The sequence below is a fragment of the Mobula hypostoma genome, chromosome 6 (assembly GCF_963921235.1).
Source record: "Mobula hypostoma chromosome 6, sMobHyp1.1, whole genome shotgun sequence".
NCBI classification, from domain to species: Eukaryota; Metazoa; Chordata; class Chondrichthyes; order Myliobatiformes; family Myliobatidae; genus Mobula; species Mobula hypostoma.
The window spans coordinates 32493053-32519130 of record NC_086102.1 but is presented as its reverse complement, the minus strand read 5'-3'; the positions used below and the strand labels follow the sequence as shown (position 1 = coordinate 32519130).

At 41.8% G+C, this 26078-nt stretch overlaps 1 protein-coding gene across 2 annotated transcripts in view; it reads left to right on the top strand.

Annotated features, from left to right (window-relative positions):
- The window catches only part of tmem45a (transmembrane protein 45a), an 89079-nt gene that overhangs the window by 20679 nt on the left and 42322 nt on the right, over positions 1–26078 (top strand). Inside the window, exons 1-2 of one of the 2 annotated variants that reach the window (XM_063049831.1) lie at positions 20312–20381; positions 22300–22382. The gene's annotated coding sequence lies outside the window, so the exon portion shown is untranslated. Of the gene's footprint in view, positions 1–20311; positions 20382–22299; positions 22383–26078 lie in introns of those variants that run through there. The other variant, XM_063049830.1, reaches the window with a different exon arrangement.

Here is a 26078-nt window from a genome sequence, read left to right as displayed (position 1 = left end):
AAAATGATGGCAAATCTTTATGAAACACTGGTAAAGCTCAAATTGTAAGAAACATTCTTTGTAAAGTATGCCAAATCCTGAGAAATGGTGCAGAGAAGATTTAGAAGCAATTGAAGTCATATCACAAACCAGAACTGGAGTACTGTGTACATTTCTGGTCACCTACTTACAGGAAAGATACCAAAAAGGTTGAAAGAGTGCTGAGAAAATTTACAAGGATGTTGTTGGTACCTGAGTTACAGGGAAAGTTTGAAAAAGTTGGGATGTTATTCCCTGAAGTGTAGGAGAATGAGGAGGGATTTGATGGAGATATACAGACATCCCACCCTGCAAAAACTCATTTCAGGGAGGTAGCACCCTGCCCACGCAACCCCGTATCCCCCCCTCCCCCTGTTGACATCCAAGGGTGTATGTAATACTTTGTTTAGTGATTTTGTCTATTTTGTAAACCAAGTTGGATATATGCAGAAGATGTGACATTAAAATGTCTGTCTAGGTACCATATCTGATGCAGACTTTGGTGACCGTGGTTTTCCATATATTAAAATATGTACTTACGTTATCGTGTTTATTCTATTACAACTTTAAGCAAGTCTACAGGGAGTTTGGCCTTATCACGTAGGACATCAATAGCGTAGCTCCTTGGCAGCTAGCCAGCCAGTTTAAATAACGTTAGCTATGCTAATGAATGAATGACACCTGTTAAACTCACCTCAACATGTCGTTTACATTTTAACCCACCATGGGCAATAGAAAAGTCACTGTTGCAAACAGTGCAGTGAGCAACACTGTCATTATTTTTGAGGTCGACTGTAAAGCCCGCCCACAGAGAAAACTGTTTGGTCTCTCTTCGTTCTAAGTAGACCTATCAGGGTGCTGCCTCTCGCTCTCCCTCAAATCGATTTCTGGGATATTGTATATAATTTCCGGGCGTCAGGGAGCTGCTGTCAATATGCGGGAGACTCCTGGAACTTCCGGGAGAGGTGGGATGTCTGGGTATACAAAAAATGAGGGGTGTATATATAGGATAAATGCAAGCAGTTTCTTCCCCCACTGAGGTTGGGTGAGAATACAACTAGAGGTTATGGATTAAGAGTGAAAGGTGAAAAGCTTAGAAACAGAAGTCTGCTGCATATTACAGGCCCTTCAGTCCACAACGTTGTGCCGCCATGTAACCTGCTCTAGAACTGCCTAGAATTTCCCTGCCACATAGCCCTCTATTTTTCTAAGCTCCATGTACTTATCTAAGAGGCTCTTAAAAGGTACTATTGTATCTGCCTCCACCACCTTCACTGTCAGTGTATTACATGCACTCACCACGCTCTGTATTGAAAAACTTAACTCTGACCCCTTGTACCTACTTCCAAGCACCTTAAAACTGTGCCCTCATGTTAAGGAGAACATGAGGGGAAACTTCACTCAGAGGGTTGTGAGAGTGTGGAACGAGCTGCCAGTGGAAGTGGTAAATGCACATTTCATTTCAGCATTTAAGAGGAGTTTGGCAAGTATGTGGATGGAGGGGTATGGGGGCTACAGTCTGGGTGTAGGTTATGAGATTGGGCAGAATGATAGTGTGGCATGAACTAAATGGGCCGAAGGGCCTATTTCTGTGCTGTCAGATTCTGAGTTTCTCTTCTAAATAAACAAAGTTGATTTTCATAAAGTAAATAAGTTGTTTTCAGATTTTTACTAATTACGAAGGAATCGGACTAAACTGTTTTCACATGCTAAATTGTAAAGATTTTAAATGTGAACCTGAAGGAGTGGAAATTTGCAGTGCTGTGGGAACTGGGAAGGGTAAAACAACCAATTAGTAGTTGTTTCAGATACAGTACTTAGTCCTGCCAGATTGGGAAGCCTGGTTGCCTCTTGTGCAATATCTCCCTCTAATAGTAATATGAATACCACTATTTTTCCAACAGGTTTCTCAGCATTTTTTTTGGAAGGAAGTTTAAAGGCTCAAACACGCCCTGTCTGAAATCCATTCCTTTTGTCCTTAAATGGTTATGACACATCAGAATATACTGCTCCTAAATTCAAAGTAAATTTGTTATCAAAGTATGTGTATGTTGCCATTCATTTTCTTGCAGGCATTCACAGTAGAGAAAGGTAATACAATAAAATCAATGAAAAATTACACACAAAGACAAACAACTGTGCAAAATAAGACAAACTGTGCTAAAACAAATAATAAATAATATTGAGAACAGGAGTTGTAGAGTCATTAACAATGTATCTCAGAAGGGGCTTTAAAAAAAGCCTGAAAAGGTAACAAGCCCAATAGATAGAGGATCAGAATTGGGCTGCTTGGCCAATTAAATCTGGTCTGCCATTTGATTATGGCTAATCTATTTTTCTTCTCAGTCCCAATCTCCTGCCCTCCCAATCTCCTGCCGTCTCCCCTAATCCCTTCATGCCCTGATCAATCTATCAACCTCTGCCTTAAATATACACAATGACTTAGCCTCCAGAGCTGATTGTGGCAATGGATTCCACAGATTCACCTTTCTCTGGCTAAAGAAATTCCTCCTCATCTCCACTTTAAAACTCCTCTATTCTGAGGCTGTGTCCTCTGATCTTGGACTCTTCTCTCTCCTCCCCCCCCAAAGGAAAAGTCCTCTCTACATCCAGGGCCTTTGACCATCTGATAAGTTTCAATGAGGACAGCCCTCACTCTTCTGAATTCTAGTGAATACAGGCCCAGAACCATCAACATGCTCTTCGTATGACAAGCCTTTCAATCCTGGAATCATTTTCATGAACCTGCTTTGAACCCTTTCCAGTTTCAGCACATCCTTCCTAAGATAAGGGGCCCCAAACTGGTCACAATGATCTAAGTCAGGAGTCCCCAACCTTTTTTTGCACCGCGGACCGGTTTAATATTGACGATATTCTTGTGGACCGGCCGACGAGGTTGGGGGGTGGGGGGATGTTCAATTTCAACAGTGCATGACAGGGAGTGAGGAAAGGTGCAGCTGACATGTATCGATTCATATCTCCAAATCATATCATTTCCTCGCGGCCCGGTAGCACATGCTACCTGACCTCTGCTTGAAGTAAGGCTTCAACTGTGCTTTATAAAGCCTCAACAGTACACCCTTGCTTTTAGTTCTCTTGAAGTGAATGCTAACATTGCATTTGCCTTCCTCACCAGACTCGGCCTGCACAAGGACTCCCAAGTCACTTTGTACCTCAAAGTTTTGAATTTTCTCTCCATTTAGAAAATAGTCAACCCTTATTTCTTCTACCAAAGTACATGACCATACACTTCCCGATACTGTAATCCAGCTGCCATTTCTTTGCCCATTTTCCTAATCTGAGTCCTTCCGTAGCCTCACTACTTGCTCAAAGCTACCTGACCCTCTACCTTTCTTTGTATTATCCACAAACTTCACCACAGAGACATCAATTCTGTCGTCCAAATCATGACATACTATGTAAAAAGAAATTGTCCAGGCACAGACTCCTGTGGAACACTAGTTACCTGCAGCCAACCAGGGAAGACTCCTTTATTCTCACTCTTTGCCTCCTGCCAATCAGCCACTGTCTTTATCGATGTTTGAATCTTTCTTGTAATACCATGGGCTCTGACTTGTTAAGCAGCCTCGTGTGGCAGCTTGTCAAAGGCCTTCTGAAAATTAGGTACATAACATCCATCGATTTTCCTTTGTCTATCCTGCTTGTTATTTCTTCAAAGAATTCCAACAGATTTGTCAGGCAAGATTTTTCCTTAGGACCCTGACTTTGGCCTATTTTATCAGGTGACTCCAAGTACCATGAAACCACATCCTTAACAATAGACTTCAACATCTTCCCAATCTCAGAGGTCAGACTAGTGGTGTTCCTCAGTGGTCAGTATTGTGACCGCAACTTCTCACATTGTTTGTCAATGATTTAGAAAGTGGAATTGATGGCAAAGTTTGTGGATGATAGAAAGATAAGTGGAGGGGTAGGTAGTGCTGAGGAAGCAATGTGATTGCAGCAGGACTTAGACAAATTGGAAGTATGGACAAAGAAGTGGCAGATGGAATACACTGTTGGGAAATGTATGATAATGCATTTTGGTTAAAGGAACAATAGTGCAGACTATTTTCTAAATGGGGAAAAAATTCAAACATCAGAAGTGCGGCAAAACTCCCATATGGTTAATTCTCAGATTGAGTCTGTGGTAAAGAAGGCAAATGCAATGTTGGCATTTCTTTCAAGGGGAGTAGAATATAAAAACAAGGAGATAATGCTGAAGCCTTACAAGACACTAGTAGGCCGCACTTGGAGTATTGTCAACAGTTTTCGGTCCCTTATCTTGGAAAGGATGTATTGTCGTTGGAGAGAGTCCAGAGGAGGTTCAGGAGAATGATTCTGGGAATGAGGGGGTTAACATTGCATTTGGCAGCTTTGAGCCTGGACTCATTGTGATTTAAAAGAATGTGTGGGGATCTAATTGAAACCCACTGAGTGTTGAAAGGACTAGATAAGGTGGATGGGGAGAGGATGTTTCCTCTGGTGGGGGTATCCAGAACTAGAGGGCGGTGTCTCAAAATTGAGGGGTGACTTTTTAGAACAGAGGTAAGGAGGAAGTTTTTTAGCCAGACAAAGGTGAATCTGTGGAATGGTCTGCCATAGACTGCGGTGGAGGCCCAGTCCATGGGTATATTCAAAGTGGAAGTTGACAGAGTTATGATTGGAATATGCTAATCGGGCAGGTATATGGGGTTGAATAGGATCTGGGATCAGCCATGATGAAATGCTGGAGCAGACTCGATGGGCTGAATGGCCTAATTCTGCTCCTATGTCTTGTGGTCTTATGGACTTACTGGCCTATAATTTCCTTTCTTTTGCCTCTCTCCCTTCTTGAAGAGTGAGTGACATCTGCAATTTTCCTGTCCTCCGGAACCATGCCAGAATCAACTGATTCTTGAAAGATCGTTAATGTTTCCACAATTACTTCAGCCTCCTCTTTCAGAACCCTGGGGTGTACACCATCTGGCCAAGGCGATTTATCTGACTTTAGACCTCAGTTTCCCAAACACTACCTTCGAAATATTGGCAACTTCACGTACTTCTAACCCCTAACACACTCAATTCTGGCATACTGTTAATGTTTTCCACAGTGAATACTGATGCAAAATACTTATTCAGTCCATCCGACACTTTCTTGTCTCCCATATAAGACCATAAGACAAAGGAGCAGAAGTCGGCCATTCGGCCCATCGAGTCTGCTCCGCCATTTTATCATGAGCTGATCCATTCTCCAATTTAGTCCCACTCCCCAGCCTTCTCACCATCACCTTTGATGCCCTGGCTACTCAGATACCTATCAATCTCTGCCTTAAATACACCCAATGACTTGGCCTCCATTGCTGCCCGTGGCAACAAATTCCATAGATTCACCACCCTCTGACTAAAAAAATTTCTTTGCATTTCTGTTCTGAATGGGCACCCTTCAATCCTTCAGTCATGCCCTCTCGTACTAGACTCCCCCATCATGGGAAACAACTTTGCCACATCCACTGTGTCCATGCCTTTCAACATTCGAAATGTTTCTATGAGGTCTCCCCTCATTCTTCTAAACTCCAAGGAGTACAGTCCAAGAGCGGACAAACGTTCCTCATATGTTAACCCTCTCATTCCCGGAATCATTCTAGTGAATCTTCTCTGTACCGTCTCCAACGTCAGCACATCCTTTCTTAGATAAGGAGACCAAAACTGCCCACAGTACTCCAAGTGAGGTCTCACCAGCACCTTATAGAGCCTCAACATCACATCCCTGCTCCTATATTCTATTCCTCTAGAAATGAATGCCAACATTGCATTCGCCTTCTTCAGTACCGACTCAACCTGGAGGTTAACCTTAAGGGTATCCTGTACGAGGACTCCCAAGTCCCGTTGCAACTCAGAACTTTGAATTCTTTCCCCATTTAAATAATAGTCTGCACATTTATTTCTTCTGCCAAAGTGCATAACCATACACTTTCCAACATTGTATTTCATTTGCCACTTCTTTGCCCATTCTTCCAATCTATCCAAGTCTCTCTGCAGACTCTCCATTTCCTCAGCACTACCGGCCCTTCCACCTATCTTCGTATCGTCAGCAAACTTAGCCACAAAGCCGTCTATTCCATAATCCAAATCGTTGATGTACAATGTAAAAAGAAGCGGCCCCAACACGGACCCCTGTGGAACACCACTGGTAACCGGCAGCCAACCAGAATAGGATCCCTTTATTCCCACTCTCTGTTTCCTGCCAATCAGCCAACGCTCTATCCACGTATGTAACTTTCCCGTAATTTCATGGGCTCTTATCTTGTTAAGTAGCCCTATCAAAGGCCTTCTGAAAATCTAAATATACAACATCCACTGCACCTCCCTTGTCTAACCTACTGGTAATTTCCTCAAAAAATTGTAATAGGTTTGTCAGGCAGGATTTTCCTTGAAGGAATCCATGCTGAGTTCTGCCTATCTTGTCATATGCCTCCAGGTACTCTGCAACTTCATCCTTGACAATCGACTCCAACAACTTCCCAACCACCGATGTCAAGCTAACAGGTCTATAATTTCCTTTTTGCTTCCTTGCCCCCTTCTTATATAGCAGAGTGTTCCTTCAGAACACGAGGGTGCATTCCATCTGGTCTGGGAGATTTACCTACCTTTAGACTATTCAGCTTCCTGAGTACTTTCTCTGTCATAATTGTGACTGCGCACACTTCTCTTCCCTGCCACCCTTGAGTGTCCGGTATACTGCTGATGTCTTCCTCAGTGAAGACTGATGCAAAATACTCGTTCAGTTCCTCCGCCATCTCCTTATCTCCCATTACAATTTCTCCAGCATCATTTTCTATCGGTCCTATATCTACTCTCACCTGGTCTTTTACTCTTCTACCTCTCCAGCATAATTTTCTAGCAGTCTTGTCTTTCTTTTACACTTTATATATCTGAAGAAACTTAATATCCTCTTTAGTATTATTAGCTAGGTTACCTTTATATTCCATCTTTCCTTAATGACTTTTTTTGATTGCCTTCTGTTGGTTTTTAAAAGCTTCCCAATCCTCTAACATCCACTAATTTTTGCTCTTTTATAAGCCCTCTCTTTGGCTTTCGTGTTGGATTTGACTTCCCTTGTTAGCCACGGTTGTGTCATCTTGTCTTTAGAATACGACATCCTCTTTGGGATGTATATTTCCTGTGCCTTCCGAATTGCTTTCAGAAATTCCAGCCACTTCTGTTCCGCCACCATCCCTGCCAATATTCTTTTCCAAGCAATTCTGGCCAACTTCTCTATCGTGCCTCTGTAATTACCTTTACTCCACTGTAATACTGATACACCTGACCTTAGCTTCTCCTTCTCATATTTCAGGATGAATTCGATTACTTTTGATCACTTTCCCCAGGGGTTCTTTTACCTTAAGCTCTCTGATCATGTCCAGTTCATTGCACAACACCAATGCAGAATGGCTGATCTCTTAGTGGGCTCAACCATGAGCAGCTCTAAAAAGCCACCTCATAGAAATTTCTCTTCTTGGGATTCAGCACCAACCTGAATTTTCCTAAACTACCTGCAAATCGAAATACCCCATGACTATTGTAACATTGCTCTTTTGGCAGGCATTTTCTATCTCCCATTGTAATTTGTAGACCACATCCCTGCTATTTGGTTGGGGGGGGGGGAAGGGGAAGAGTCTGTATATAACTCCCATCAGGGTCTTTTTATCTTTGCAGTTCCTTATCTCTACCTACAATGATTCAACACCTTCTGACTCTGTTACTTCTTTGTTATGATTTGCTTTCATCTTTTACCAACAGAGTCACGCCACCCCCTCTGCTTACCTGCCTGTCCTTTCGATACAAAGTCTATCCTTGGATGTTAGCTCCCAGCTATAGCCGTCTTTCAGCCACGATTCAGTGATGCCCACAACATCATGCATGCCAATCTATAACTGTGCTACAAGTTCATCTACGTTATTCTGTATATTGCACGCATTCAAATATCACACCTTCAGTCACCCTTTTCAATATTGTTCACCTTTTACATTGCACCTTATGCTGTTGACTGTAATTTGCTCTATCATTAGCCGCCTCTTGCTAGCAGTCTCCCTACACACTGCCTCTGTTTGTAAACCAACAGCCCGTCCTCAGCACTATCGCTCTGATTCCCATACCCCTGCCAAATTAGTTTAAACTCACCCAAACAGCTCTAGCAAACCTGCCCTCAAGGATATTGATCCTTCATGGGTTCAGGTGTAACCTGTCCCTTTTGTACTGTTCGTTCAGTCCCCAGAAGAGATCCCAATGATCCATAAACTTGAACCCCTGCCCTCTGCATCAGTTCCTCAGCCACGCATTCATCTGCCAAATCATCGTATTCTTGCCCTCACCAGCATGTGACACAGGCAGCAATCCAGAGATTACTGCCCTAGAAGTCCTTTTTTTAATTCAGCTTTCTGCCTAGCTCCCTAAAATCTCTCTTCAGGACTTCCTCACCTTTCTACCCGTGTCATTCGTATCTCCTAGAGGAGGAAGATGCCAAAGATCACTTGATGTTTTGACTTTCATAGTGCTTTGAGGGCCTCACGCATGCATTGTCACCAAGTCTACGGAAGCAAATCTGATATTTTAGAACAGAACAGGATTACTCAGAAGTATTCATTATCTGGAAATCTGGATGCATAAGTAATGGGCACCTCCTTTTAAAGTCTTTCTCTACCACTGATGCAAATAATAATTAGTTGAACCATTCCCATTTCTTCACCCCTTGATGTAAATTCTTTGTTACAAAACAAGAGCTGAACACTGAAAATAGATGAAAGGACTCTTGATTTGTTATAATTACTTCATGGCAAAATTACAGTTTACGTCTTAGCTCATGTCTATTTTGCAAACATTTGGTTTCACTCCCTCTTGAATTTTTAGTTAGAGTATGAAAGGGGAAAAGCATGAAAACTTGGCATAGCATATTATTTTACTCTGGCTGATAATATGTAAGAAATTATTATTCCAGAGAGCAGACAGTCTCTATCAACAGCACACATGTTATATTTAAATTATTCTTTATTATGTGGGAGGCTGGATGTAGGTGAAGTTACAGCTGAAGACTTGGCATCATTATCCTCATAATCTACATCCATCCCCTCCTTTCATTTTGGACCGAACATGTTTTACTCCATGCTGTATGTTTTTGCTTTAAAATTATTTGTCCTATCTCGCGCTCAATTAGAAATGTATGTGTGTAACAGTATTTGCATGACAAAATTGTTCAAAGTTAAATGTATTATCAGAGTATTTACATGTCACCACATACAACCCTGAGATTCTTTTTCTGTGGGCATACTTAGCAAATCTATAGAACAGTAACTGTAAAGAGGATCAGTAAACTGTAAACATCAGGATCTAATCCGTGTACATGCAGATATAAATAAATAGCAATAAATAATGAGCATTAAACAACAAGATAAAAGGGTCCTTAAATGAGTGTAGTTATCCCCTTTTGTTCAAGAGCCTGAAGATTGAGGGGTGGTAACTGTTCTTAAACCTACTGGTGCGAGTCCCGAGGCCATTGTACCTTCTACCTGATGGTAGCAGCGAGAAAAGAGCTTGGCCTAGGTGGTGAGGATCTTTGATGATGGATGCTGCTTTTTTACGGCAACATTTCATGTAAATATGCTCAGTGGTTGGGAGGGTTTTAGCCTTGATGCACTGGGCCGAATCCACTACCGTTTGTAGGATTTTCTGCTCAAAGACATCGGTGTTCCCATACTGGGCCATAATACAGCCAGTCAGCACACTTTCTACCACGCATCTCCGGGAGATGGATCTTAAATATGAATGATTCTTAAATGTGAAGTATTTTCAAACATTTCTCTGTTTTATAAACCTAAACATGTAAATTAATGAGAGCTCTGTTTCTGTTTCCACAATGGGGACATAACTTCAGGAAGATAATATAAATAGTATTAAAACTCTCAAATGAGTGAGACAGCAGGTTGTGAGGTAAAAGAGGTGTTGCAGAAATCTAACAAAAGATTGAGTGTTGCCTTTGCGGAATGTCTGTTCAGTCCACAAATGTTATCCTGGGCTTGTTGTTTGTCACTTTTAATTCTCCACTCCCCTTTTCACTTTGTTTTCATTGAATTGAACAAATTCAGAAAGCCAGCTGATGCTGTTTTGAACTGGCCACTTCTGATGAGAAGCCATCTACCTCTAATGTTAATCCAATTTTATTTGCTGTTACTGTATGTAAAATATTTAATTGTTTCAGATTTTCAGCTAACATGTTGCTTCTCTTTAACAGCATACAGTAGAAACAATCATGATATTGGGGCAACCTTGATTCCATCCTATCAGAGATATCACCTTTCCCCCTGAATTGTAAAACAAGTTATAATTCTGTTGAAAAGTCATCGATGCGCAACATTAATTCTATTTATTTCTCCATAGATGCTGCCTCAGCAATTGAGTGTTTCTGAGTATTTTCTGTTTCATTTTCAGTTACGAAAGGCAAGCTAGTTTAAGGTAGATTGGGAAACTAGGTTAAGGTTTGATGGAAGATGAACAGCGGTTAACACTACTTCTCAGGAAACAGTTTATAGACCTGGTTCTTGTCATCAACAAAGTTTTTCTTTTTTTTCCCCCACTGCTGGAATTCTTATTGAGATACAAGATTATGTAGCCCAGAAATAGGGCCTTTGGTTCATCAAGTCTACACTGACTATCAATGATCTATTTGCATCAGTCCCATTGACCAGCATTTGGTCTACCCCTTTCCATGTCTTGGCAAGTAGTTGTCATTTATCAGTACAGGTTTCCCCCGCCATCTGAAGGTAGAGCGTTCCTATGAAATGGTTCGTAAGCTGGAATGTTGTAAAGCGAAGAAGCAATTGCCATTTATTTATATGGGAAAATTTTGTGAGCGTTCGCAGACCCAAAAATATCCTACCAAATCATGCCAAATAACACATAAAACCTAAAATGACAGTAACATATAGTAAAAGCAGGAATGATACGATAAATACACAGCCTATATAAAGTAGAAATACTTTTCCACAATCATTACTGAACTGTTCGCCGAAGCGAAAATCTCACACAAGTGCCGTCGGCAGAAAATCTCAAGCGCTGTTGGCAAAAACAGTCTCTCCAGTAACCTTTAAGCTATGAAGCTGTCAAATCATACCAAATAACACGTAAAAATACACAGCCGATATAAAGTAGAAATAATGTATGTACAGTGTAGTATCACTTACGGGAATCGGGAAGACAGCGCCGAGCGCACGATGGTGTGTTAGACTTGTCGGAGTTTGGGTGGTGCAGTGGCCCCCACCCTTCGGGCCGCTGAGCGATACATTGCCGCGAAGAACGCAGGGGTCCAGCGTTAGCCGGGAGGTACACAGCACATCTTTAAGAGAAAAGCCGAAACAAACATGCTAATTAATTAGGTGCTGCCCGTAATTGTCGGCCCAGATCAGTGCCGATTTCTGATTGCGTCATCTCTGATCTGGGCCGACAATTACGTGTCGGCGGCACCTAAATAATTAGCATGTTTATGATTTTGAAAACTGTCCTTTCTGGTCTTGAGTTCCAGAAAATGCATTTTCTCTCATAAGACCATCAGACATAGGACCAGAATTAGACAATTTGGCCCAAGTCTGCTCCGCCATTCAATCATGGCTGATCCTTTTTACCCCTTTCAGACCCACTCCCCGGCTTTTTCCCTGTAACCTTGAAGCTGTAGCCAATTAAGAACCTATCAATCGCTGCCTTAAATACGCCCAACAACCTGGCCTCCACAGCTGCCTGTGGTAACAAATTTCACAAATTCACCACCCTCTGGCTAAAGAAATTTCTTGTATCTGTTTTAAATGGACACCCCTCTATCCTGAGGCTGTGTCCTCTTGTCCTAGACTCCCCCACCATGGGAAACATCCTTTCCATATCCACTCTGTCTAGGCCTTTCAACATTCGAAAAGTTTCAATGAGAACCCTCTCATCCTTCTAAATTCCAGTGAGTACAGACCCAGAGCCATCAAACATTTCTCATATGATAATCCTTTCATTTCTGGAATCATCCTTGTGAATCTCTTCTGAACACTCTCCAATGGCAACACATCTTTACTTAGAGCCCAAAACTATTCACAATACTCAAGGTGAGGCCTCACCAGTGCTTTATAAAGCCTCAGCATCACATCCCTGCTCTTGTATTCTAGACCTCTTGAAATGAATGCTAACATTGCATTTGCCTTCCTCATCACTGACTCAACCTGCAGGTTAACCTTTAGGGTGTTTTGCACAAGGATTCCCAAGTCCCTTTGCATTTCAGATTTTTGGATTTCTCCCCATTTAGAAAATAGTCAGCACATTTATTTCTACTACCAAAGTGCATGACTATGCATTTTTCAACATTGTATTTCATTTGCCACTTTCTCTTGCCCATTCTCATAATCTGTCTATGCCTTTCTACAGCCTACCTGTTTCCTCAATACTAACTGCTCCTCCACCAATCTTCGTCTCTCCTGCAAACTTGGCAACAAAGCCATCTATTCCATCATCTAAATCATTAATATACAGCATAAAAAGAAGCGGTCCCAACACTGGCCCCTGCAGAACACCACTAGTCACTGGGAGCCAACCAGAAAAGGATCCATTTATTCCCATTCACTGCCTCCTACCAATCAGCCAATGCTCTAACCATGTCAGTACCTTTCCTGTAATAACATGGGTTCTTAATTTGGTAAGCAGTCTTGTGTGTGGCACCTTGCCAAAGGCCTTCTGAAAGTCCAGACATATAACATCCACTGCATCCCCTTTATCTATCCTACTTGTAATCTCCTCAAAGAATTCCAACAGGTTCATCAGGCTGGATTTTCTCTCAAGGAAACCATGCTGACTTTGTCCTATCTTGTCCTGTGTCACCAAGTAGTCCATCACCTCATCCTCAACAATTGCTTCTAACATCTTCCCAACCACTGAGGTCAGGCTAACTGGTCTATAGTTTCCTTTCTGCTGCCTTCCTTCTTTCTTAGAGAGTGGAATGATATTTGCAATTTTCCTGTCCTCTGGCACCATGCCAGAGTCTAATGATTTTTCAAAGATGGTTAATCATGCCTCCATTGCTATCTCTTTCAGAACCCTAGAATGCAGTTCATCTGGTCCAGATGACTTATGTACCGTTAGGTCTTTCAGCTTTTTAAGCACCTTCTCCCTTGTAATAGTAACTGCACTCACTTCTCTTCCCTCACACCCTTCAACATGGTACATTGCTAGTGTCTTCCACAGTAAAGACTGTGCAAAATACTCATCTCCTTGTCCTCCGTTATTATTTCTCCTGCCGCATTTTCCAGTGGTCCTATATCCACTCTCATCTCTTTTTATTTTTTACATACTTGGAAAAAGCTTTTACTGTACACTTTAATATTGTTTGCTAGCTTGCTTTCATATTTCATCTTTTCTCTCATTCTTTTAGTTCCTTTCTGTAGGTTTTAAAAGCTTCACAATCCTGTCTTTCCATTAATTTTTGCTTTGTTGTATGTCCTCTTTTGCTTTTACATTAGCTTTGACTTTCCTTGTCCGCCACGGTTGTACTGTTTTGCCATTTGAGTATTTCTTTGTTTTTTTTGGAATACACATGTCCTGCACCTTCCTCATTTTCCCCAGAAACTCAAGGCATTGCTGCTCTGCTGTCATCCCTGCTAGCATCTCCTTCCAATTTACTTTAGCCAACTCCGGTCTTGTACCACTGTAATTTTCACAGAAATACTGCTTAATCAGGCTTTACTTTCTCCCTATCAAATTTCAAGTTGAACTCAATCATATCGTGATCACTGCCTCCTAAGGGTCTTTTACCTTAAGCTCCCTAACCACCTCGGGTTTATTATTTAGCACCCAATCCAATATAGCTGATCCCCACAGTAGGCTCAATGATAAACTGCTCTAAAAAGCCATCTCATAGGCATTCAACTACCTCCCGCTCATGAGATCCATTTCCAACCTGATTTTCCCCAATCGACCTGCAAGTTGATATCTCCTGTGACTATTATAAAATTGCCCTTTTGACACACATTTCGATTTTCCCCGTTGTGATCTGTGGTCCACATACCAGCTACTGTTGGGAGGTCTGTATATAACTGCCACCAGGGTCCTTTTATCCTTGAAGTTTCTTAAGTCAACCCACAAGGATTCAACATCTTCCAATCCATGTCACATCTTTCTACTGATTTGATGCCATTCTTTACCAGTAGATCCAGGCCACCCCCTCTGCTGATCTTCCCCTCCCTGTGATACAACATATAACCTTCAACATTTGGCTCCCAACTACAACCATCCTTCAGCCATGACTCAGTGATGGGCACAACATCATACCTGACAATCTGTAATAGTGCAATAAGATCATCCACCTTATTTCTTATACTCCGTGCATTGAGATATAACACTTTTGAGTACTGTATTTGCTACCCTTTTTGATTCTTTATCCCTAATGCACTGATACTCGTACTGCTGGCTGTAATTATGTCCTGTCATCTGCCTGCCCTTCCTGACAATCTGACTGCATACTATCTTTGCTTTTATACCATCCATCCTATCCTGAGTTCATTCACTCTGATTCCCACCCCCTGCCACATTAGTTTAAACCCTCTCCAACAGCTCCAACAAACCTGCTTGTGAGAATATTGGTTCCCCTTGGGTTCAGATGCAACCTGTCACTTTTGAACAGGTCATACCTCCCCCAGAATAGATCCCAATGATCCAAGAACCTGAAGCCCTGCCCTCTGCACCAGCTTCTCAGCCACGCACTAATTTGTCAAATCATTCTGTTTCTACTCTCTTTTCTGCGTGGCACAGGTAACAATCCAGAAATTGCTACCCAGGAGGTCCTGCTTCTCAGCTTTCTACCTTGCTCTATAAATTTTCTTTTCAGGATCTCTTTGCTTTTCCTTTCTATGTCATTGGTATCAATATGTTCCAAGACATCTGGTTGCTCTCTCTCTCCCTCCAAAATGCTGTGGATGAGATCTGAGATGTCCTGATACTGGAACCTGGGAGGCAACGTACCATCCGCGTGTCCCGTCCACAGAATCTCCTGTCTGTTCCCTGAATATTGAGTTCCCTATCAATACTGCTCCCCTCTTCTCCTTCTACGCTACAGACCCATGCTTAGTGCCAGTAACCCGTCCATGGCATTCCCCTTGGACAGCATCCCCCACAGCAGTATTCAAAATGGCGTACTTACTATTGAGGGGAATGGCCACCGGGGTGCTCTGCGCTAACTGCCTATTCACATTTCCATTTCTCCTGACAGTCGCCTCCTGCCACTTGGGGTAACTATTTCCCTGTAACTCTGATCGATGATCTCCTCACTCTCCCGTACAAGCCGACGGTCATCCAGCTGCTGCTCCAGATCCCTAACATGGTCTCCAAGGAGCTGCAGCTGGAAGCACTTCATGCAGATGTAGTTCCCTGGGAGACTCTGGGTCTCAGAGGACTCCCAACATCTGGCATGAAGAACACACAACGGCCATTTACTACATTAGGTGCAGTAAGAGGGGAACCTTAACGAAAGCTTAACCGGAGCCAACACCTCTATTGAGCTCAAACAACAGGAATTCTGCAGATGCTGGAAATTGAAGCAACATACATCAAAGTTGCTGGTGAACGCAGCAGGCCAGGCAGCATCTCTAGGAAGAAGCGCAGTCGACGTTTCAGGCCGAGACCCTTCGTCAGGACTAACTGAAGGGTCTCGGCCTGAAACGTCGACTGCACTTCTTCCTATAGATGCTGCCTGGCCTGCTGCGTTCACCAGCAACTTTGATGTATGTTACCTCTATTGAGCTAAAGCCTGACACCTATACTCTCACCACTGACCTACTCCCAACAATGGCCACCGTGCCTCTCCCTTCCATACTTTTAAACAAATATAGCTGACCTCCAAGAAACCATGTCGCTGTGGCCTGTTCCTGCTGATTGGGCCATCAGATAGTCCTCATCCACATGTCATCCGACCGGGATAAAAATTAATTCTCGTGATTTAGACCCATTGGAAAAAGTTAGTAATCTGTTAATAATTAGTAAATTGTTCATTACTTTGATATTTCATGCCTTTAAAAACACATTAGTCTTGAAAAGAAAGAAGCAGGAGGCATGACCCAGTCTAAATTATAGCACTTTCTTATGGGACAACAGATATTGTGAGGATGTGAATTTTGTTGCTGTGTAGAGCATGAGAAAATAGGTGTTTTACTTGCTTTAAACTTGTAGTAATGTAGACATTGTCCCAATGTCTGAGAAGCTTTGGGGATTGGTTTCAGAGCAAAATTTTAGAAAGTAAATACTTTTTGTAGAGATAAATGATTCCAGTTTGTGTTCAGGCTTCGTGGACGTCGAGTTAACTCTACAGTTCCTTGTTCAAATAACGATTCATTATTTCTTGGTCTCAGCTGAGCAGCCAATCTTGGCTGTCAGTGTTTAATTTGGTTTTATTTTATTTGAGTTTCAAGTGTAATCTATCGATCTTTATGGGCATTAGATATTGAAAACCTGTCAGTGTGTGGATGTGAATCTATGCCCTCTGGTTCCTTAGAACAGAGCAAAGAAAACAAACTTCCCTGACTGCAACAGAAATAAAAAGAACTCTGCTACAGTAACTAGACAGATTAATACACCAAAAGTAGAATAAGTTAAGTGTTGTCAACCCTAGGGATTTATGATTGTTGACCTATTTCTATACCAGTGAGGCAGCACTCCTCCCAGCTAAATGGTCGTGAAGTACGTTGATTACTTTTGTGTGTGTGTGCGCGTGTGCACGTAGGCTTTTGTATACAGAGTTCTCTGAAACTGAAACCATCTGCTGTGGAAATTGCCATTTGTAGACTGTGCCCTGGCTCCACACAAAATCCTGAGCAAACATACTTCCTTGTAAGTGATGGAAGACTGTTGTTTGTTCTTGTCATTAGGAACTGACACTGAGGCTAGTCCGTCAAGTTTTTTTGACTGATGGTGCTTGCAGTCATTTTGAACATTTGACATAACTGTATTCCAGGGTATAGAATTTCAGGGTTGATTGGCAAAGTTGTAGTTTCTAACAGCTTGGGGGTAATAGTTAAACTAAGAGGGTGGAATTGTGGATGGACGGAACAGTAGAAAGAGGTGGATGAACTAAGTGTTGGAAACTGATAGAGAGAGAAAGGGCAGGAAAAGAAGAAGAACGATCAGATGGTGGGATAGGAAGGAATCTAATAAACGCTCATGACCATCAAAAAGTAGAACACAGTGCTCCAAAAACTGATCACCACAACTACCAAGAAATATAAGTAGCTGTCCACTGCTGAGAGAATTTGGTGATCTGGTGGCCATGTCTTTGCTGAGGTAGGTTTTGAGGGATGTGCTTCTCATTTCCCTTTCTCCACAAAATGCCATAAACATGCTATCACATCTCAAACAGGTGTACATAGCTCCCGTAACTGACATCCTGATAATGGCCTGAAAATGGCCTGATATCAGGGGGGAGCTTGGGAAGCAAGAACGAAAAGGAGCAGGGAGAGCAGTGGAGAAAGCAGAGGTGGTGTGAATAAACATCACAGTACGGGCTCTTTGACTCACAACCTTTTAAGCTACTCTAAGAACAATCTAACCTCTCCATTCTGTATAGTCCTCCATTTTTCTATCATCCAAGTGCATCTGTAAGAATTTCCTAAAAGGCCCCTAATGTATCAGCCTCAACCATCGCCCCTGGCAAGGTGTCCCACACATCCATTACTCTCTGTGTGGAGAGTGGGGGGACTTGTCTCTAACATTTCGCTATACTTTCCTCAAATCTTAAAATTACATTCCCTTGTGTTAGCCATTTCTACCTTGGGGAAACATCTCTGGCGATCCCCTCAACCTATGCTTCTTATCATCTTCTACGCCTCTATCAAGTTAACTTTCATTGTCATTTGCTCAAAATGAAAAGCCCTGGTTCGCTTAACCTATCTCCATAAGACATGTTCTCTAATCTAGGCAGCATCTGGTAAATCTCTTCTGCACTCCCTCAAAAACTTCCACTTACTTCCTACAATGAGATGACCTGAATGAACACAATATTTCAAGTGTGGTCTAACCAGGATTTTATAGGGCAGCAATGTTATCCCATGGCTCTTGAATTCAATTCCTGACTTGTGAAGCCAATGCACCATGAGCCTTCTTAACAACCCCATCAACTTGTATGGCAACTTTGAGGAATAAATGGACATGGACCTCAAGATCCCTCTCTTCCTCCACACTAGAGTCCTGCATCCTGCCTTCAAATTCAATCTTTCAAAGTGAATCACTTCACACTTTTCTGGATTGAACGCCATCCGACACTTGTTGGCCCAGCTCTGCATCTTTCTACATTATCCACAACTCCACCAACCTTTATGTAACCTACAAACATACTGCCCCCCCTTCCATTTCCTCATCCAAGTCATTTATACAAATCACAAAGTTCAGGGGTCCCAATATAGACCCTTGTGAAACCCCGCAAGTCACCAACCAGCAAGTAGAATACATCCCATCTACTACCACCTTTTGCCTTCTGTAGGAAAGCAAGTTCTGAATCCGTGCAGCCAGTTTTCCCTGGATTCAATGCCTCCTGACGTTCTGAATGATCCCCCCTACTAGGGGGAAACTTATTGAATGCTTTACTAAAGTCCATATACACCTCTGCTCTACCTTCATCTATGTGCTTTCTCACGTCATCAAAGAATTCAGTCAGGCTCATGAGACATGTCCTGACCTTCAAAGTCATGCTGACTATTCCTAATCAAACTACAAATGCCCATAAGTTCTGTCTCTAAGAATTTTGTCCAGTAATTTGTCCACCACAGAAGTAAGACTCACTGGTCTGTATTCCCAGGATCTTCCCTACTCCCTTTCTTGGTTAAAGTAGTATTTGCCACTCTCCAATCACCTAGTACTATACCTGTAGCTAGTGAGGACCAAAGATCATTGCCGAGGGCACAGCAGTTTCTTCCTTTGCTTCCCGGCGTAATCTGGGCCATATCCTGTCCAGCCCCGAGGTCTTGCCTGTCCTAATGATTTTCAGAGGTTTTCCAGTACATTCTCTTTTGCTTAATGTGAATGCATTCTACATGAGGAAAGAAGAAAATCTGAAGAGGTGAAAGGAATCTAGGAGAAAATGGTAATTGATGGTTTATAAAGGAGAAATGGGGGTAAGGTAAAGAAGAAAGAAGGGAGTCACAGACAGCTGAATGGGTAAGAAGTGGTAATGTGGGGGAAATAGTGGGGAGATGAGGGAATAGATTTGCTAGCAATACCATATCAATTGGGGTGCTTTGTAGTTAAGTGGTAAAATTGGGACTTTTCTCACGGAATTATCTTAGCACTGCAGCAACAATGATTTAATCCGGACCAATTTTGATTTGATTGCTATCTCTGAGTAATTTGTACACTTAATTCAAACTGATTAACACAGGGTTTTGTGTTCGATGACCTCCAAAATAATTCAATTGAAACCTAATCTCAGAGTAATTCCACCTGCCCCCCCCCCCCTCGCCCCGCCGCCCCCATTGGTAAATGCTGAAGAAAATGTTACTGGGTCAGGCAAACAAAACCAAAATCTCTGACATCCCCTCCCCCAACCTCTTATTGTTGAAACCCAGCATTGGCAACCCAAACTCTTGTTTCCACCAACAGCCTTCCCTACCACTGAGGAATCTGGAACAACAAAAGTCCTTGAGAGTCCCTAATTGCCCTGGAGCCGTTCTCCCTTGAAACCATCCCAGCCCCCTTCTCCCATATGCTCACACCTCATTCACTCCAGACACTTCCTCCAATTGATTTCTGAAGACCAGCTCTGCCTCCTCCTCTGCTCCCTACACACACCTTCCTTTCCCAACATTGCCCTCACCCAGACGTTCTGCCAAGATGTGAATCTGGCCAAGTGCCATTTGGGACACTGAATTTTTATTTAAATGTAGTCCTGTTTCTTTGCAATCATCTGAACTTTGCCAGGCACTCACCTTTTTGGAATAATATTGTGATTATATCATATTTCCTCCTTCCCTTTTCTGTTTCTAAAGCCTCAAACCTCTTTGTAATTACTGTTGCCAAATATAGGGCACTGGGGTGGGGAACAGGAAGAAAAGTGGAAAGGTCTGGAGTCATCTCAAAAGCTGGTATTCATATTGTAATTGATAGATATTTTAAGTATAATTTGATTATATTATCTTATGAACAGTAATGCCACATTTTACTTTTCAGATGTGCAGCATTGGTGCCCTTCTAATCTGTTTCAAATCATAATGGATTCTCTGTGTCTATTTGAGTGTTAAAGTTGTTTTCTTCTGCAGGTGATGTGGCACAGACTGAGCGAGTTATTCAAACAGAAACAAAGGTCGCTTGTTGGCCATTGACAGCAGGTACAGTATCACGTCTCCCTAATGCTTACCTAATCACGTGACTAGTTCCTTTGCACTCCCCCAAGCTTTGCTAAGAATAATGAACTATTATTAATTCCACTTTTAACATTTGACTCTGTCATGCTGATTAGGGAGCTTTGTACATTCGTTAAAAATAACACCAAAGAATATTTCAAAACTTATGATGTTGATAAAACTTGTGTTAAATGATGTTACACTGAACTGGTAATTTGAATTAAATGCTGCAGACATTCTTAGTTTATATTTAAAAGACTAATGGTGAATGTTGGCATCTATGAATCTAGATTTGCAAAGGTCACATCCTTCGGGAATGAAGAAATCTGAGGGCCAATGAAAAATCCCTTTCCTTCAGGCACATGTAATTGGATCCTATTTCCAACCTAGAATTGTTTTGACCCTGCCTCTTTTTATAAACACAGTAATTCTAAATTAATATTGCAAGAATAAGAGCATATAATATATTGCTATATAACTAATATACAGGGCCTATAAAAAGTATTCACCCCTCTTGGACGTCTTCATGATTTGTTGTTTTACAACATTGTATCTCAGAGGATTTAATATGGCTTTTTTGACACCGATCAACAGAAAAAGCCTCTTCTGTGTCAAAGTGAAGACAGATCTCGTGAAAATTAACTCAATTACAAATATATGAAACACCCTGGTTTCCTTGGCTGCGGAAGTCTAGGGAAGACCCTCTCAAGAACCACCAAACTCATGAGATTGAGGTAGCTTGACACCGCCCTGAACCCCCTGTTTGTATGGATGCTGTGTAATTTACTACCCTGTTACAAATTAGTGCCACAAAATGACAGACAGTACACTGCATACAACTAAAGGAATTATATTTATGAATCTTAACTAAAGGGTTAGTAAGGAATAACAAAAGGAAAAGGGCCCATTCTGATTAAACAGACAAACGTGCACAAGTTGGAGCTCATCTTGAACTTCTGTCACTCACGTACTGGGCCCTCGGTCAGTGTGAACGCCCACACCACCTTCCGAACGTCGCTCACAATCCATCTTGAACAAACGGGTCTCCCACCGGATTGTATGCTACGACCTGTTCTCCCCAGTGCCTTCTCTCTTCATCTCCCGCCAAAAAAAAGCCCCCGAGCCCAACCTTAGTGTCCCTCACCGGAGAAACCTCCCCTTAATTCGACCATCCTAATTGGATGGCACACATTTCTCCTCATCGCTTATCTTAAACAATAACCCAAACAAGCTGAAAATGGAGCAAGCTGGAAACAAGCTGTTCTTGCAGAACTACCTTCACAAGCCTTCCAGGGGCTGCTGCAGTGAAGCATCCCCACAACATGATACAGACACCACCATGCTTCAAATTAGGGATGGTGTGTTTTTGATGTGTGGTGTTTGGCTTATGCTAAACATAGTGTTTAGTCTGATGGGCAAGAAGCTCAATTTTGGTTGCATCGGATCATAGAACCTTCTTCCAGCTGACCTCAGAGTCCCCCACATCCCTTCTGGCCAACTCCAGCCGAGATGTGAGTTTTATTTTTCAACAATGGCTTTCTCTTTGACACTCTCCTATAAAAGCTATGACTGGTGAAGCACCTGGGCAACAGTTGTATGTGCAGTGTCACCCATCTCAGCCACTGAAGCTTGTAACTCCTTCAGAGCTGCCCTAGGTATTCTTGGTGGTCTCTCTCACTAGACCCCTTCTTGCACGGTCACTCAGTTCTTGAGGATGGCCTGCTCCAGGCAGATCTGCAGCTGTGCTATATTCTTTCCATTTCTTAATCATTGACAACTGTACTCCAAGGGATATTCAGTGACTTGGCAATTTTCTTGTGTCCATCTTCTTGTGTTCATTTAATGACCTTTTCGCAGAGTTGTTTGGAGTGTTCTTTTGTCTTCATGGTGTTGTTTTTTCCAGGATACTGACTCACCAACAGTTGAACCTTCCAGATACGGGTGTATTTTTACTCCAATCAATTGAAATACTTTGACTGCACACAGGTGATCTCCATTTAACTAATTATGTGACTTCTAAAACCACTGGCTGCACCAGTGATGATTTGGTGTGTCGTATTAAAGGGAGTGGGGTTGAATACTTGTACAATCAATTATTTTGTGTTTTATCTGTATAATTAATTCAGATCATTTTGTAGAGATCTGTTTAAACTTCGACACAAAATTCTTCTTCAGTTGATCAGAGTAAAAAACAATAAATCCACTGTAATTCAATGTTGTAAAACAATAAAACATGATAACTTCCAAGGGGGGGGGGCGGTTGTGAGTACTTTTTTTATATATGGGCACTATTAACTATTTTTGCTTCTTAATTCTTCCCAAACTCTAAATATTGTGACCTGCCTTCATCCTTTCCATCCCTTCCAAGTAGTCTGAAGGCTTCTTGCTCACAGTTCCATGTGGGAATGGATGAGAGTTATGGAAATGGGCATTCGGAGAGGAAGGTGGGAGTAGGCTTTGCAATCCTGTAGTTCATTCACGCAATTGTCTTTATGTCCTTTTCTTCTGGCTGCATATTTTGAAGTTTTTGTATGTTTGTTTCTGTATATTTTGGCATTGCGTACAATAGCTACAGCATGAATGGAGGATGTTTGATTTATCTCGTTCGTACTCCCTACCATTACCCACCCCAGCCCTGCCAAACCTTTTCTTTTGGATACTTAGCTAGTTTCTTTTTGAGCAGCACAATTGCAACTAAACCCAAACCACTCGTGGGTTCTGAAAGAAAATTATCATATGTCTTTGATCTTGACCCCTATGCTAATAGGTTTTCAGCTCTCCTGTCTGTGCTCTTCATGATTTCAAATACTTCTATCAGACCCCTTAGCGCCTCTTTTGTTCCAAGGAGGACAAACCATTTTTCTCTAATCCATTTACTTAACCCTGGAATTATATTGATAAACGCCTCTGTGTTTAATTCTCTCTCCAAAACCTTCACGTGCTTTTTAGAGGAGTGCATTCAAAATGACCACCACATCTCTGAGCTAGTATTTAAAAAAATACATGATGGACTTCTATGACTCATTTTCTCTTGTACACTTTGCTCTGGTTTATAGAGGCAAAGCTCTCATAGGCTATTTCAACCACTTTCTTAACCTACACTGTCTCTTTCGAGTTCAAGTTTAATTGTCATTCAACCATACGTGAATATGCACCACCTCCCTGCTATCTCACCCCACTGTTCAGCAGTAAACTGGTGAGCAGGACTTGCAGCACTCCACTCCTCCAATGTCCAACAGGGTCCTGTGATCACAAGAAAAGCAACTAAGACAATCGCTTGCTGTTAGACTGCACAGCTCCCTCGCATAGCAACATTTCTGATGCAGGCAGCGTCATGGCCCACACCAAGACCAGCTCTGGTTTCTCTGCCAATGAGCTGCTTGCTGATAGGGGAAACCTGGCAGTACTTTAAGTTTGTAATGTCCAGTGGGGTCTTGTGATCGTAAAAATATGTTGTTTTTGAATGGCCAAAAACACCCTGGGTTGACCCTCAGAAGCTGCTGCGTCTGAGCAGGCCGCCATCTTACCGGAACATTTCAATGGTCTTTCAATGAACCATGGACATACAGTATGTTCCCAGATCTCTTTTGTAACCTTTTCAAATTTCTGCTGCCCAGTTTACATTGCCTCTTCTCATTTTATTTTCCAAAATGCAATACTTTGCATTTTTCAACATTAAATTTCATCTGCTACCTATATGCCCATTGCTCCACTCTGTTAATCCTGAAGTCTACGTTATACTGAATATTCCTACATCTCAAATTTTTTGCATTTCTAATGTGACGAAAAACTAAGTTATCAGAAGATTGATACTGATGAGAGAGATAAGGGAGGCAATGGAGAAGCATTCCAAATGTTAATGAGAGAGGAGAGAGGTAACAGAAAAGAAACACAATTAAGAGTATTGACAGACCGGTTGCTTTAAACTTGAACTGTTTGAAGTTTGATGGACAGGTGATAGCCCAGCAGGGGGATAAAAGGAACAGGTTCGCTAAGGCACGACAGACACCACGAGATCACGAGATAATGAGACCCTGGAAAAGCAGTGTGCCCCCACAAGTTGGTGGGAGTTTTGGAGGTCTGGTCGCAGGGAACCGACCATAGATGCACAGGGTGAAAAGATACGATCAGCGGGTACCTGGTGTGTGTGTCCGCCCTTGCCTGGGTGCCGGGTTCACCGCGGAAGAACGGTCGTATCCGGAACGGAGGGGTCACAGTTGGTGACCACAGAAGACATAAAAGGGTTCGCCGGAAAGCTAACTGCGAAGAACAAAGGTCTGTCTGAATCAGATTTGCATATTCTCTCACTCTCCAATGGCACAACAGCGATTACTGCGAACTGTACTCAGCTGAACTGAGCTCTGCGTCACTTGAGACTGATCATTTTACCCCTAGACTGCGATAGAGCTTGGTTGATTCCTATTACCCTAGTTCTATGTACATGTGTGTTTTATCATTTCTAATCTGTTGCGTTTATATCCTTACGATTAGAGTACTGTGTTACTTATTTCTTTAATAAAACTTTCTTAGTTCCAGTAATCCAGACTCCAACTAAGTGGTCCAGTTCTGCTGGTTTGGCAACCCAGTTACGGGGTACGTAACACTAAAAATTTGGAAATTATGTCTCTTACACGCAAGTTTAAGTCTAAAATGTAGTGGTCCGAGTCCTGAAACTTCCATCAGTCTGAGAAACAACTTCTAGTGTTCCTGCAAAGGCAATTTTCTGTCAATATAGTTTCAACCCGTTTTATTCCATGGGTATTGAGTCATAGAACACGACAACACGGTTTTTCCTCCCTCTTTTACGGATCGTGCTTTTCAAATTTGGAAGACTAAGGGTATTTCACGGTTTTTGGATTTATTTTTAGATGGTTCCCTTATGTCTTTTGAACAATTATCTAATAAATATAACTTATCAAGAATACATTTTTTTAGATATCTACAAGTTAGAAATTTCCTAAGTACTATACTTTCTTCCTTTCCAATGCTTCCTCCTACATACATTTTAGATACTATAATTAACCTTAATCCATGTCAGAAAGGTGCATCGGCTATGATTTATAATATTATTATGAAACTTAGGAAAGCTCCATTTGATAAGATTAGGGTAGATTGGGAACAGGAATTGGGGTTTATCATTTCCGTGGATGACTGGGGGCAGATTTTACAATTAGTCAATACTTCCTCTATCTGTGCTAAACATTCCCTAATTCAATTTAAAGTTGTTCATAGAGCACATATGTCCAAAGATAAGTTAGTGCGCTTTTATTCTCATATTAATCCTTTTTGTGATAGATGTCTGGGGCAGATAGCCTCTTTAACTCATATGTTTTGGTCTTGCCCTACTCTGGAAACTTTTTGGAGAGGTATTTTTAATATTATCTCCAAGGTATTGAATATAGATAGCTTTGGACTACCTAAAATTTCCAGTAATCTTTCCCCTTCAGCCCGTAGAATGATTGCATTTCTTACTTTAATGGCGAAAAGATGTATCTTACAACATTGGAAAGAGCTTAATGCTCCAACTACCTTTTTTTGGTTTTCTCAGACGATATTATGCTTGAATTTGGAGAAAATTAGAAGCAATCTTTATGACTCCTCATTTAAATTTGAACAGACTTGGAGATCTTTTATTCAATATTTTCATTTAATGTAATATATACCCTTCTTGTTTTTTTTACT